Source organism: Gavia stellata, chromosome 12, assembly GCF_030936135.1.
Source record: "Gavia stellata isolate bGavSte3 chromosome 12, bGavSte3.hap2, whole genome shotgun sequence".
Lineage (NCBI taxonomy): Eukaryota > Metazoa > Chordata > Aves > Gaviiformes > Gaviidae > Gavia > Gavia stellata.
Window position 1 is genome coordinate 24,733,060 of NC_082605.1, and position 13,021 is coordinate 24,746,080.

Below are 13,021 nucleotides of genomic sequence, written 5' to 3' on the forward strand. Positions count from 1 at the left end.
ATGTGATACCACTAGGAATTTGGGTAAGTTAATATTTTGCTACTGCAGTGGTCCTCCCTCTGACTTAAGACTTATATTCTCAGGCTGTTGCTGGAGTCATTTGCAGGAACGAGAGTGGAAATACCTCCCTTGAGAGTCACCTAGCAAAATCCCCTGAAGAAGAATGAGGCATCTCATCACTGACAACACAAAGGCAAAGAATATGCTGCTCTCCAAATCAGTGCTCTGTGGAGACTCACAACCTACAAGATGTAAAAGGACATGAGGAAGATGACTTTTATATTGCCTTAAAATCATTGGTAGCAAAGGCAATGCAACTGAAGCAGCACTTGCCCTCAGCAAATTCTGTGAATGGCCTCTAGCATTTTAAAAACAAGACGGTGAAGGAAAATGTCCAGAAAAGCAAAATTCATTCGGTTTACTGTCTGTGGGGATATAGCATCACTGCTTGAGGTATTAACAGCAATCTGAAAAACTCCAGAGGGTGATACAGATGGTATCATTGAAGGTCATACACTGTCTGCCCCAGTTAGCTGTCCTGTCCATTTGCATGACTGAAAACAGCTTTGGAAGGCAGAAGGGGTCACACTGGTTTCTGTGGGACAGATTCTCAGTTAAAGCAGTCAGGTGCCACTGGATTTGTACATTGTGTTTCATAGTTGTGAGCCAAGCAGGAAAGATGGAGGGACCTAGTGCGCATTTTAACTTTCGTGAATCACCAGAAATAGAAGTAGCTTTAACCAGAAATGCTTTGCAGCTCTAACAAAGTTTGCGAGGCTATTCTTCTGTTCATTATTTTCATTTTCTGCCTGTTTTGCTTACATAATTCATATTCTATCTTGGTCTTCACAATCAAGCTCCTTTCTTTTCATTCCCATTCCTTCCTAGACAACTCTTTCCCCCTTATACTCCATCTTCTTTCATACACAGTGACTTACAGCACAGAGTAATAGGGAAGTTTTCCTCAAAGGCTTCAGCGGTTTTTTGCCTCTGACACGATTTTCTCTTGTTCTGCCTTTGTATTAGTGAAAAAAGCTGTCTGCATCCTTTGACTGTAGCAGTAGGAAGGCTTACCTTGCACCTTTCAAGAAGGCACCTAAGTGTTGTCAAATAAAAGTGCCTAAGCTTTGAGCATCTCGTAGTGATGGGGAGAAAACAATTTATATCGACATTCCTGTTTCTGCGTCCCGGGTGACTACCAAGGGTTGCAGTTCCACACTCTGCATTTCGGGGAACAGGCAGCCTGAAAGCAGAGCTCCTGTTCACTGAATTTACCCCACCATCTCGAACAGGAGGACGAAGGCAGGAATAGCATACAAATATCTATCCACTCATCTTCCTGCTGAAAAATGCTCCTGGCTGGATGTCTGAGGGGATGACACAGACAGCATCAGAAAGAAAACCTTTATCAGCAGGTCTCCAGCCAGCTGGTATTTCTGGTTTTGAACGACTGCACCGAAGCTGCCAGAGCAACCTTTCTATTTCAATTTTTCACACTCCCATGTGTGTATTTTTTATCTTGATGAAGTCCACCTCCCCAGCCCAGCCATACACAGGCTGCAAGTCGGGACTGAAGCGTTCTGGAAGTCTTCTCAAGCTTGAACAGAGTGAAAAGTGGTGGAAACATGAGACAGCCCAGCTGGCTCTGCCGACCCTTCCTCAGCCAGACCCGCACGGTTATCCACCCCTGCTGCCGCTGCCGAAGCCAGCGGCAGAGGAGCGCTGCTCGATGGCAGCCCAGCTGCTGAAGAGCTCTGGGGAGCACGGGGAGGCAGGTCCCAGCCCCCCCAGCGCTCCCAGCCGCAGCGATGGCCCCAGCCCCGTCGGGCTCCGACTTCCGCACAAACCAGCACAGAACACAAGCTGGAAATGCACAAAATCCAGTCTTCAAAGTACATCCCCTATGGGTTAAAAAGCAGCCTGAGAAATCATGTTCCTGTATGCTCATGTAGTTTATCCCCAGCGCGTGCTCTTCGACGGTGGTGTCCTTCGTGGCCAAGAGGCAGTACTGAAGAATTCTGCTTTTTGAGTTCATTAACCTAATCAACTCTGGGGGACGTGCATGATTTTGTGAATACAGAGTGAACAGTTTCGGGGGTTGTTTTCTACTGCCACTCATAAGTTTACCAAATATATTCAGGTTTACTCAGATGCTCAGGTCTTTGTGAAGGCTATGAAGCCTTGTAACACTTATCTGGAATTTCCAGATGTCCCACAGTACCCTGAAACTGTATTTCTGATCAGGTTGTATGTCATCTGGAAACCCCAGCCGCATTCACTCCATGTGCCAGTCAGCTATCTGGGCAGGGCATATGCAATTAAAACTTGGTCTCTGCAAGAGGTCCTGAACAAAACTATCGTAATTCATTTCTCTTTTATTTTCAAGGACTGAAAGAAAACAAAGGGCTTAATTCAACTCTGGAAGGCAAAACAGTCCATTGACTTTAGGAGGGAGCAGAGCTGGAATTAAAATGGAATTTTTGAACTGCCACGGCCCAGATGTTTTGTGTTATGGCTACAATAGCTTCTGCAGGATATTATCTGCAAAGTCCTTCTGGGATCTTGTGCAACGAGAGATACTATATAAACACTGATATTAATTATCCAGCTATTGTGAATGCATATCAATGTTTTAAAATTTCAGATGTCTCATGTTAACGTTATGGCTTTTAAAATATGATTTACATTTAAAAACAAGTGGCTTTGCTTTCAGTCCAGAGAAGTACAGATCAATAACTTAACTAAAAAGGGGACCTACCAAAGTGTCAGTCCCAGGAAACAAAGCAGCTTGGGGTAATCTTTGAACTAATCCTCACACATTTACCCCTTCCCTTGTGTCTGTGAACATGGAAGGTTTACATAGCTCTGCCTGTAGATAATTGCGTGCACTGCTGTGAGTTTCTAAATAAAGTGGTGTCCCAAGCTTTTTCATGGAGTAGTAAGGTCTTATTCATAAATACCATAGTCACAGTGGTAGCACAGGGAATACTGGAAAAATATTGGATGACAATTACAGGAAAGTAAAGAGAAAGAAAGGGTACTCAAGGTATAGACAAACATTTGCAAGTGTTACAGCTTGACAGGGTCTCTCTAGTCAATTAAGATGTGCTTAAAACATAACATTGATGCTGTGCTAACAGACGTGCAAGTCAAGCATGCAGGTTTAAATCATTACTTGTGATGCTCTGTACTCCCCCTCAGGTTTTGGTGGGAGGAGGCTGTCCATAGGTACAGTGCCCATGGGGCTGCAAGCTGCCTGGAGAATAGTTTGGATTATTCCTGGTTCAGACCTGGAACCCAAAAGCACAACTGAAATCTGAATAGTAATAGGGGAGTAAAACCTCACTGTCCTTCATCTTGAGGTCTGGATGCAAAGTCTGCAGTGGTGTCAATGATTTCAGTTTTCAGCCCTTTGATGCTTCTCCTTTCTGACCACTGAATGAGTGCACCCGTGTTTGCATTTTCATTCGAATCAGACCACCTCTGGACTGAGTCTCCCAGACATTCTCACTTAATCCCTTTCGGTTTGCATCAAGAGCAGTTTCTGAAAGGCGAGCTTGATTATTTTCCAATAAAACTAAACCCTAAGATGTGTTCCAGCAGCATCCCTTATGTGCTCCAGCTGCCCATGTGTTAGTCCACAGAGCATCTACTAGATGTAGTCCATAGTGAAAAACCCAAAGTATGTATAATAAGGATGTTGCATCCTCAGCACCGTTTGCACTGCACCATTCGACCCCTATTGCACTGCATTACTTTGTAATGTAGAAATAATCTAGATAACAATGCTTCATTCTGTATTTCCAAACTCCAGTATTGCGTCTTGATAAAATAATAGCCTCGCTTGTTCTTGTAAATCACAAAAGACACTTGGTTCATTACACGTACATTTGCAGCATGCCAGTGCCCACTGCCTACATCTTCTCAGCTATGCTCTCGAGGGAAAAAGAATGATTTTGTCACATATACAATAATGGAAACTCCATATATCTTTCCCACCTCACACGACATTATTGTTCTGCTCATCTTTGCTATGAAAAATCATCCATCAAACAGATTTATTCAATTATTTTTGTGCAATACTGGGTGACACAACAACAAAAAAAGTCAGTTCATAGCAGGTTTTCTCCCATTTACTGTTACTCCTTTCTGTAGAAACCACGCTGAGAAGGATTACCTAAGAATGAAAACTTTAGTCTAATATTGAGGATGTTGTGCTTCACATTACAATCCTGTTACAGACGTCTTGTGTAACTTTGCCCAAACATGTCAGCATCTGCCTCAAATCAGTGTGTGTAGAGTAGAAGTACTACTTCCATACCTCTTCGGAATTAATCTGTTCATGACTGAGGTGTTGGAATTACGCCTGCAGCTGGCTTAGGAGGTCACTTTGGTCCATCCAAAGATAAAAGGAGAAAGCCAAGTTCATGCAGTCAACTGGAGCACCTTCTTGATTTTGTCAATCAGTATAATTTCTGTTCCTTTTCAGCGGAACTCAGACTTATCAGGAGGTGCATCTGAGCACGCGTTGATTGATTTCCTTAGTTCCCTCTGCCATACAATATAAAAGGGAAATTCTCATCTCGAATATAGACTCAGAGATCTAGCTGAATTCTCACATACCCATCCCAGGAGCTGCCTGCAAAACTGTGCTTCAGTGCTAAAAGATCTGGGGGCAGTCTAAATAATGTGGGAACCACTGTCCTTGAACATACCTACCAGTTCATTTTTCAGTACTGCCACTTACTGTCATAAGCAGAGAAACCAGGATCAACTGCCCTGTTTCCTGCGACAATGTTGGTCGCAGGTCCTGCGACAAACAGTTGGTCTAGACAGCAAAGTCATTCTGCCCTTAAATTGATGCAACCTAACAAATATCATCCCACTGTTGATTACTCACCTGAGTACAGCTATGCTTGCTCATAAGGGTCATTAAAGGCACACGAATTGAATTTGGCTTGGTCAAATCCACATGTTCCAGTGGAGTAATAAAAGTATTCACTCTTGTGCAGTTTAGTTAAAAAAATCTGAGTATCTGTGTGTTAAAAGTACTTGTGAACTGTAATAGGAGGTAAGTGCTAAGCATAAAAGAAAAGAACCGAATTGTACAACCACTGATTTTTTAAAAATCATATGTTGTATCTCTATCGGGCACTCCTGTCTAAGGAGCAAGGAGGTATTCCAAGTAGCCACTCTAATAGGTAAAACATCTCAGCCTTCAGGCTGGAAACCAGCCTCTAATTGTTGAAGGCTAAAGAGGGAGTTTACATAGAGATTACTTTATGCTCAATTCTCTGGGAGTTTTCCTATTGATTTAAAAAGGACTAAGGTCAAGCTCTAGCTTCCTGCTCCAGGGTTTCCTCTATGAAACATCTGTGTTTGATCATTGCTGGGTAAAGAATAAAGAATTAATTTAGATAATGCCTAGGAGAAGGCATTGAAGTGGGAGCAAGGAATAGGAACCAACAGAGTCTGTCCTTAAGCTGCCTGTTTTTATCATTTAACACATAATGAGAATAAATAAATACAAAATATAACATTATAAGTAAGTCCTGCCTGTAAGGGGCTACGGTCTAATTAAGAGAGCAGAAACGAATAACAGCTGTCTGGCAGGGCCGGCTGGAATCCCAGCAAAGTCAGCTTACTGCCTCCAGACCGCAGAGGCAGAACTGCAGTTCCTCCCCTGGGGAGGATGCGGATCTGCCCTATGAAGTGCTGCAGGGCTCTGTCTCTGCCCCCGACCCCTCCTTTTAAAAATGCGACTGATGTAAAAATGGAAGAAATGTAAAGGATAGAAGGTGGGAGCTCAATAAAGTAGAAGCTCATCCCAGAGCTGCCCTGGAGGTAATACCTTAATTTGATGGTCCCCTGAAGGTAAGACAAGACTGAGCAGCAACCGAACTAGGTCTGAACGCTCATCCTGGGCATTCGCAGTCTCCTTCTGGAATATGCAGTGTTTACTCCTGGCTTAGCACAGGACCAATGCAGAGTTTCCACAAAACAAAAGCTGTTACAGAGGTGTGTAACCCCCTCCCAGCGACTCTTGCTACTCAAGGCTATACCCCAAGGTGCTACTGCACGGCAGCAAGCTTTTAGTGCCACCGAAAAACCCTCTCCTGGTAGTGTCAGCCTTTCACCTGGCCCATGCCGCTCCAACGGGGCCGCCCTTTGCTAGCCTTTGGTTAGAACGGGGTATGGGATAAAGAGCTGAAATACTTGTTTAGATGTCCTGGGGCCTCGTTTTACAGATTTGCCATACCCTTGAGCAGCAGCAGGATATCGGTGTGGACATGCTTTCACTGTGACAGCTCATTCCCCAAACTTAGGCCTGGCTGTGGTGTGTAAGAACAGACACAGGACCCAAGCAGTGAGCAGTTACCACTCACTGCCTTGCAGGAACGGGCTCGGATCTTCTTACTCCCCCCTTAATGTGTCTCACATTCATCAGAACCTATTCATGGAGAAAGATGTCTCTTGTCAAGAGTTAATTATTAATAGATAAATCCAATAGAGTTTTAATAAAAGATAAGATTAACTCAGTTCAGGTATTCCAAACATAGATATCATCTCTACATTAGTCTGCCTGGCTCTTTAAGCACCTCTTTTCATGCCTATTGCTATATATCTGAATAATTCATCATATCTTTGCTCCTGCATTCTTCCTCCTATTATCTGAACATCAGCTTTTTTAGAAAGTCATAGCTTTGGGGACACTAATGCTTTGCTATATCCCTGCTTTTACACTTGTGCGCTTCTCTGAGGAGCAAGGATATCCCAAGTTGCAGCATCAGGGTGGGACTCACGAGCCCTGTAAGGAAAGGAATTTTCACCAGGAAAACTTCCACCACTGATTTAGGGGAGCAACGTCAGATCCCCTGTGAAGGGGAGCAGGGCGGACCCAGGACTGTGGCCAGCTTCAACCGAGAGCCGGTATTACCACAGGCCCTGCCCGCTGGCACGGGGATGCTGAAGACAGAAGAAAGACCACCCCTGTCCTAAAAAGCCCGCTGTCTAACTGTGGGGGTTCAAACACAGGGCAACGTTTTTTGTCATAAGAGCTAGATTTTGGTGCAGTTTATTTACGTGTGATTACAGACAGCTTTCAGTCTGAATCCTTTAACCATTGCTTGTACATATTAACAACTTTTCAAAAACAAATCAGTACAGTCCACTAATCAAAGCAAAATGTTATAAACAGACCTGAAAGATTTTACAGTCACTGCTTTTTGCCCCTTTTTTGTCTGTAGTTACTCTTTATATGCTGGAGATTACTGTTAGCATTTCCATTGCTGTACAGAGAAACTAATTTTGCTTGCTGAAAGTATTATTGGCTAATTCTCTTCTTGACCTGCAACATCACATTTCAATAATACATAAATTAATACCACTAATAAAAATAAGTGACACAAAGATGTTAACAACCATAAAATTAATTTGCAGTGAAAGGCCAAATAAGCCACAAATCCCAGAATGGCTGATGCCATTTTACTTTCATAGGTGGCATATAAAAAGTCTGAATTAAATGTGTTTGCTTTTCAAAGAAATATAAAAAAGTTTCCAGTGTCAGTATCATCTTCTCTTCTTCCCTTCCTTCCTTCCTTCCCTTAAATGTTTCAAGCTCTAAATCTGTTCATCAAGTAGGAAAATACTTGTAAAGCCCATTTAATATTTACAGATGTTTAGTGGCAGGAATAGCAACTTCCGTTTACATTTCCCAGCGGACACCTCATGCTTCATATTTCCCTGAGCCTGTCACGGCGCGTTACATCGCTCTGGGAAGCTGAAATAAAGATGAATCATTTCTGAAGCTCCTGTATCTCCTCTTGGTCAGCTTTTCCGATCGGATGAGAGTAAACTGGTGAAGCAGAAGGTTTCCCTCATGATGAACAGATAAGGTTTCAGATGCACTTCTGATGAGCCATTGTGCTGAGAAAAAGGACTGGCAAGGGACTTGCTTCCAGAAATTACATCCTCATCCCCTCTGCTTTCCCTGGTGCAGCACTGGTCACACGTCCTGCTCAGGCGAACGCCTCCTGCTACTGAGCCCCCAGCACAGCTCGTGCAGGGATGCCGGAGGGCATGGGGGAAGAGTGACTGGCACGTGGCACGTGGCACACAGCACATGGCACATGGCAGGGACGGTGCCAGCCCCAGTGGGAGCCCCAGCACCCATACAGGGGCCCAGCTCTGCCTGCCACTGACCTCAGGGACAGCCAAGAGCCACCTCCTTGCCCGGAGGATGCTAACAGCATTGTGCTTCGCCGAGCAGTGGCATCTCTCAGCTCCTGCTGAGCTCCTACTCACTGTCTAACGTCTGGTGTGGGACAGAAAATGAGTCTGTCCCCCCATTTGACAGTCTGCTCGGGGCTGCACATCTGCCCAGAACCTCCTGCCCCAGAGAGGTGCAAATCCACGTGAAGCAGTGCTGCGATGGGCACTGCGGAGCTGGGGTGCTAGAAATTAATACCTTGCCCGCTACCACTCATGGCAGATGTAGGAGTTTCTGTCCATAACTAGGTCACAGCCTTCACCAAAGCAATCGCCCTGTCCCTTCAGATACATCGCACAAACTTTCTCAGGACTCTCTTACATCAATAAAGTTTCAATCATATTCAAACCCATATGCTTTATTTCCTTCCTGTTCTCTTCAGAAATACTCGGCTTCTATCTAAGATGAATTTTAGCAGAAGAACATTTTATATCCCGCCAGCTCCACAGCCCCTAAGCCCATCGTTGCCCTTCCAGCTGCCTATGGTCCCACCGTCGCTTCTCCTCCAGCAGCCTAGTCTTCGATGCGCTGTGCTCTGTAGCGTAAGGAAATATTAAGCTTCTCACCCGTGGTGCTGTGGATTTAGATATTGACTTTTTGGATCAAAAGATAGTTTTAGCAGATAATATCAGAGGACCTGCTGAATAGAAATAAGGACGAGGTTTGATCCCGAAGGTATGGCGCAGCAGCAGCAGCTGGGAATACCCATTCAGAGGGAGTGCCAGCAGTATAATGCCTCAGAAATTAATGTCAGTTTTATTATTTATTGTGCTTAATGTTGTTTTTTGCTGTTTGTGTAAAGAGCTGTCTGATATCCAGCGCATACAGGAGGTGAGTAGTGAGTAAAAATCCCAGATGTGAACCCACCAGAATTTTGTTGTATGGTGGCTAAGCCTTCCTTTAACCCTTTACCTCGGGGATGTCTGAGCTGGTTGTTTCTGCAGCACTATAATCGTAGGTTGCTGGTGGGTTTTTGTTCCTACAGCTGGCGCTACCTCTTTTTACGGTTGCTCTGACAGGTCACAAAGTCGCAGTCTGTTATTTATATTGCCCTCTCACGCCTTCGCGTCAGGACGTGGACGCTGCCTCGCTGCTAAGCAGAGCTTGCCGAGCCGCCCTGACGGCTCCCGGGGGTCTCTTCGGAGGAGAGAAGAAAACATTTCAGCTGTGCTTACTCCACCAGCCGGCTCTCTGCCTCATCAGTCCCTCCCGATCAGGCCCCCAGCCCCACGCGCCTGAGGGCTCTGTGCCAGCGGGTCCTGCCCGCCAGCCTCTGATGGGAGAGCTTCCACTTCCCGGGACAGCCCTAATTACAGGAGGTATCACTGTCGTCTCTCCTGGAGAAGAACGGCACAGGTGCTGTGGAAGAGCCGTATCCATTTCCGAAGCAGCCACAGATGCCCATGATCTGGCGACAATTTGTGTTTTGGCCCCTTTTTCCCAATTTCTAAACTGTTGATGCCGGTCATTGGGTATTTCTGCTGGAAAGACAGGTAGATGAGAGCTGGTCACTGGAATTACCAAAACGACCTTGGAATGGAGAGAACATAGACATGAAAAATATTATTAGGGAAACTATATAGGCAACAATTTTATATCAGGACAAGAAGCTTCTTGTATAGTTATAACTTTCCTTTCTAAATAATTTATTTTTCACTGCAAAATCCACAATTCCTTTAATTCCAGAAATGAGTCTTTTTTAAACACTCTAAAAAATTTCTGAATCAATGTTAAAAATGTACTCTGTTGGAAGAAAATAGTTACATTTTTGTTCTCCATAACACAAAGAGCTTTCTTTGGCTTTGTATTGGGTTGTTTTTTACTTTAAAAGTAGCATGTAATTAATCATGGATAAGCCGGTGCTGCTGACTTTTATCAAGACACTTGATTCATTTTATTGCTTCCTTTAAGACACACGGTCTTTATACCTGATTATAGAAAAGGCTTATGCTATAAGTTATGCAAAATAACTATATAAATCCGTAAAATTAATAATGCGTGTGCCCACGTTTTGACATTGCCAACTTAGGGCTTGAGCTAATTTCTGCTGAAGGTAGTGGACACTTCACCCACTGAAATCAACAGGAGAATTGCTGCAGCCTTCGCTGGACCGAGTGAAAACCCAGTTCCGGAATATGTGATAACTCCTGCATGTCAGGAATATCCCAAACTGGTGTAAAATTGAAGCGATTACAGCGAAACCACTCTCAGTCCTGACGTGCGAGGCGCAGGTCGGGAGGGGGTGGAGGTCCGCTTCCAGCCGCAGCTCTGCTCTGAGAACATTTCTCCCATTTCTCCTCTGTCTTCTGTTTTTAAGGGACAGAGATTGCTCTCTAAGGAGTGAACAAGAAATATGTAAAGAATCACTCAGGCTCACTTACAGGATATTTTTTCGTTACTATCTAAGGAGAGGTCTCTGTATTTTGTTGTTAGATAGTCAGATTTTCCATTTCCGGAGCCAAACCTTTCAGTACTTTCTCAATCAACATTCCAATTGATCTGTCATTACTCATTTTAACTAAGTAGATACAATAGGATTAAGGCCAAGTTTAAAACATGAATAAAAGCTCTTTGGAAGATGAGCTGTTATGTGAAATACTGCTGCCCAGGTTTTACCGCAGAAATGTTCTTGCTGCTTGGCAAATCTGCTTTCTGAATATCACTGGCCTAATTACGTGACGAACGCAGCCTTTCTCTGGGGTGCCCAATTTGCCAAACATGCCCCCCCACCAGGAGCTTTACTAAGGGGGGAGAGGAGATTTGTGGCCCCCCAGCCTCAGGCTGACGGGCTGCCCATTCCCACGTGGGATGCAACAGCGCAGGCGCTCGGTACGTCGGGGCTGCGTCCACTGTCTTCCAGCAATGTCACCGCTTCCTTGAATTCCCAGTTTGCTCTGCTACGAGCCTTGGCAGTGTTCTAGCCTTCTCCATATTCTTCAATTCTTTCAAAAATTAGGGCAGTACAAGCTCACACAAGTTCTCCTCCAGAAAACGTAATTTGTTTTGACACCAATGGCATGACAGGGCAGCGTAGAGCCTTAACCTCCCCACAGAGCTGTCAGTTCTCTTCGACCTGCGATTATTTCTATGCAGTTTATTTCAATATATGCACACCAAATACTAACGGATCTCCTGTAAGCTATTCTGCCGCAAGCAGAACTTGATGGAAGCATTTCCAGGCTGCAGGACCCAGGTCCTCCAGACACGTTACCCGTTCACCTGCGATCCTGGCACTTCCCCTTAATCTGGCCACTGTTTTGTGTAACTGAAATCAAAGATGTACGAGGAGTCGCCCTGGCGTGAATGTTAATCACCAGTATTTCATCCTCAGAAACATGCTGCAAATCCCTTTGAGCCCTGGCTGTTTCAAAGAATGGGAGAGGATTAGGGAGAGACTTGCTCAGCTGATTTTATTTTTACTGGAGCAAAGTTCCCCACCGGCTGCCGGCAGCCGGGGAAGCGCACATCACATTTACATATACAGTCTTCCACGGGGACAAATCTATGATATTGCAGCACAAAACCTTAATGAGCCAGATGGTATTTATTCCTGGCTGCACAGGCTGTGCTGCTGGTTAAGGATTACATCAGTGCGTCAGTGCTGAGGAGAGAAGCTCTGGGAACAGCAGTGCAGGTACCCGCACGGCCCCGGCAGCTCAGCTGGGTGGTTTCACTGGGTTTGCTCCTCCGGGTTTGCTCCCCGGGTTCGCTCCTCGCAGCCCAGGGAGGATTATCCAGCTCTGCTCCCGACGTGGGGTGAGCCCGCAGCCCCGGGAGCTCCGGCAGGCAGCCCGCAGCCGGGCTGGGCTCCCGCCGCGAGTCCCACCAGCTTTCACAAGAGGGGATGTCAGGTGCCGAAGCCATGGCAGAAGCGTTCCTGCTAAAACAGAGAAAAGGGCACTGGTGTTTCGACCTGAAGGGCAGCTTCTGGGTTGCTTCCAAAGAGGTGCAGATGCAGTCAGGAACCCCTTGTCGCCCAGAGCCGGTATATTGACTCAGATCTTAATGAGAGCTCTGCCTTTCTCTTCAGGGGACAGGGACCTGCGGGAGACGGTGGTAAAGGTTATATCTTTTAAATAAGGCCTTTTATTTTCCAATAGACACAGAGCTCAGAGAAATCTGGCAAAGGCTCTGACAAAAATAACCCCGCTCTTGTTTCTGGCATCCCTACAGAAGCATCAAACACATTTGCTCTCAATAGAGCCAGTCTCAATATTATGGTCTAACATCTCCATGTTCTTGATCAAGGGATTATTGATTGTCATTTTGAACTAAAAAAAGTCAAGAAGATTCAATACAGAAGTAGAGCCACTCATTAACTCACTGTTCATTTAACACAGAGAAGTCAACGTCTCTGACAGAATGGCTTAAAAAGTCAATGTAGGAAGATTTTTACGAGAAATGTAGATAAAGATTAAAAGCATTTAAAAATGAGTCTGCTAAGAGACAACATGTAGCCTAGAATATTATTGGGAAAACAGAGGTAGGGAAGCGTGCTCACCAGATGCATTAGAAAATCAGTTTGTCGGAGCGGAGCTCGGCAGGGTCGTCAGGACCTGCCGATCGCCAGAGCTTCAGCTGCTGCAGGCAGGAGCAGATACCTTGAGCTGAACAAGCGATGGCATGACATGAGTCACGGAGGAAGAAAAGGAAACCCGCAAAAAGAAACAATATTCCAGAAACCACAAAATCTTAGGCGTATGCAAAGCCCTGGAATTCTTCCATGGAAAGCCGGGGACGGGGGAGCCTGCT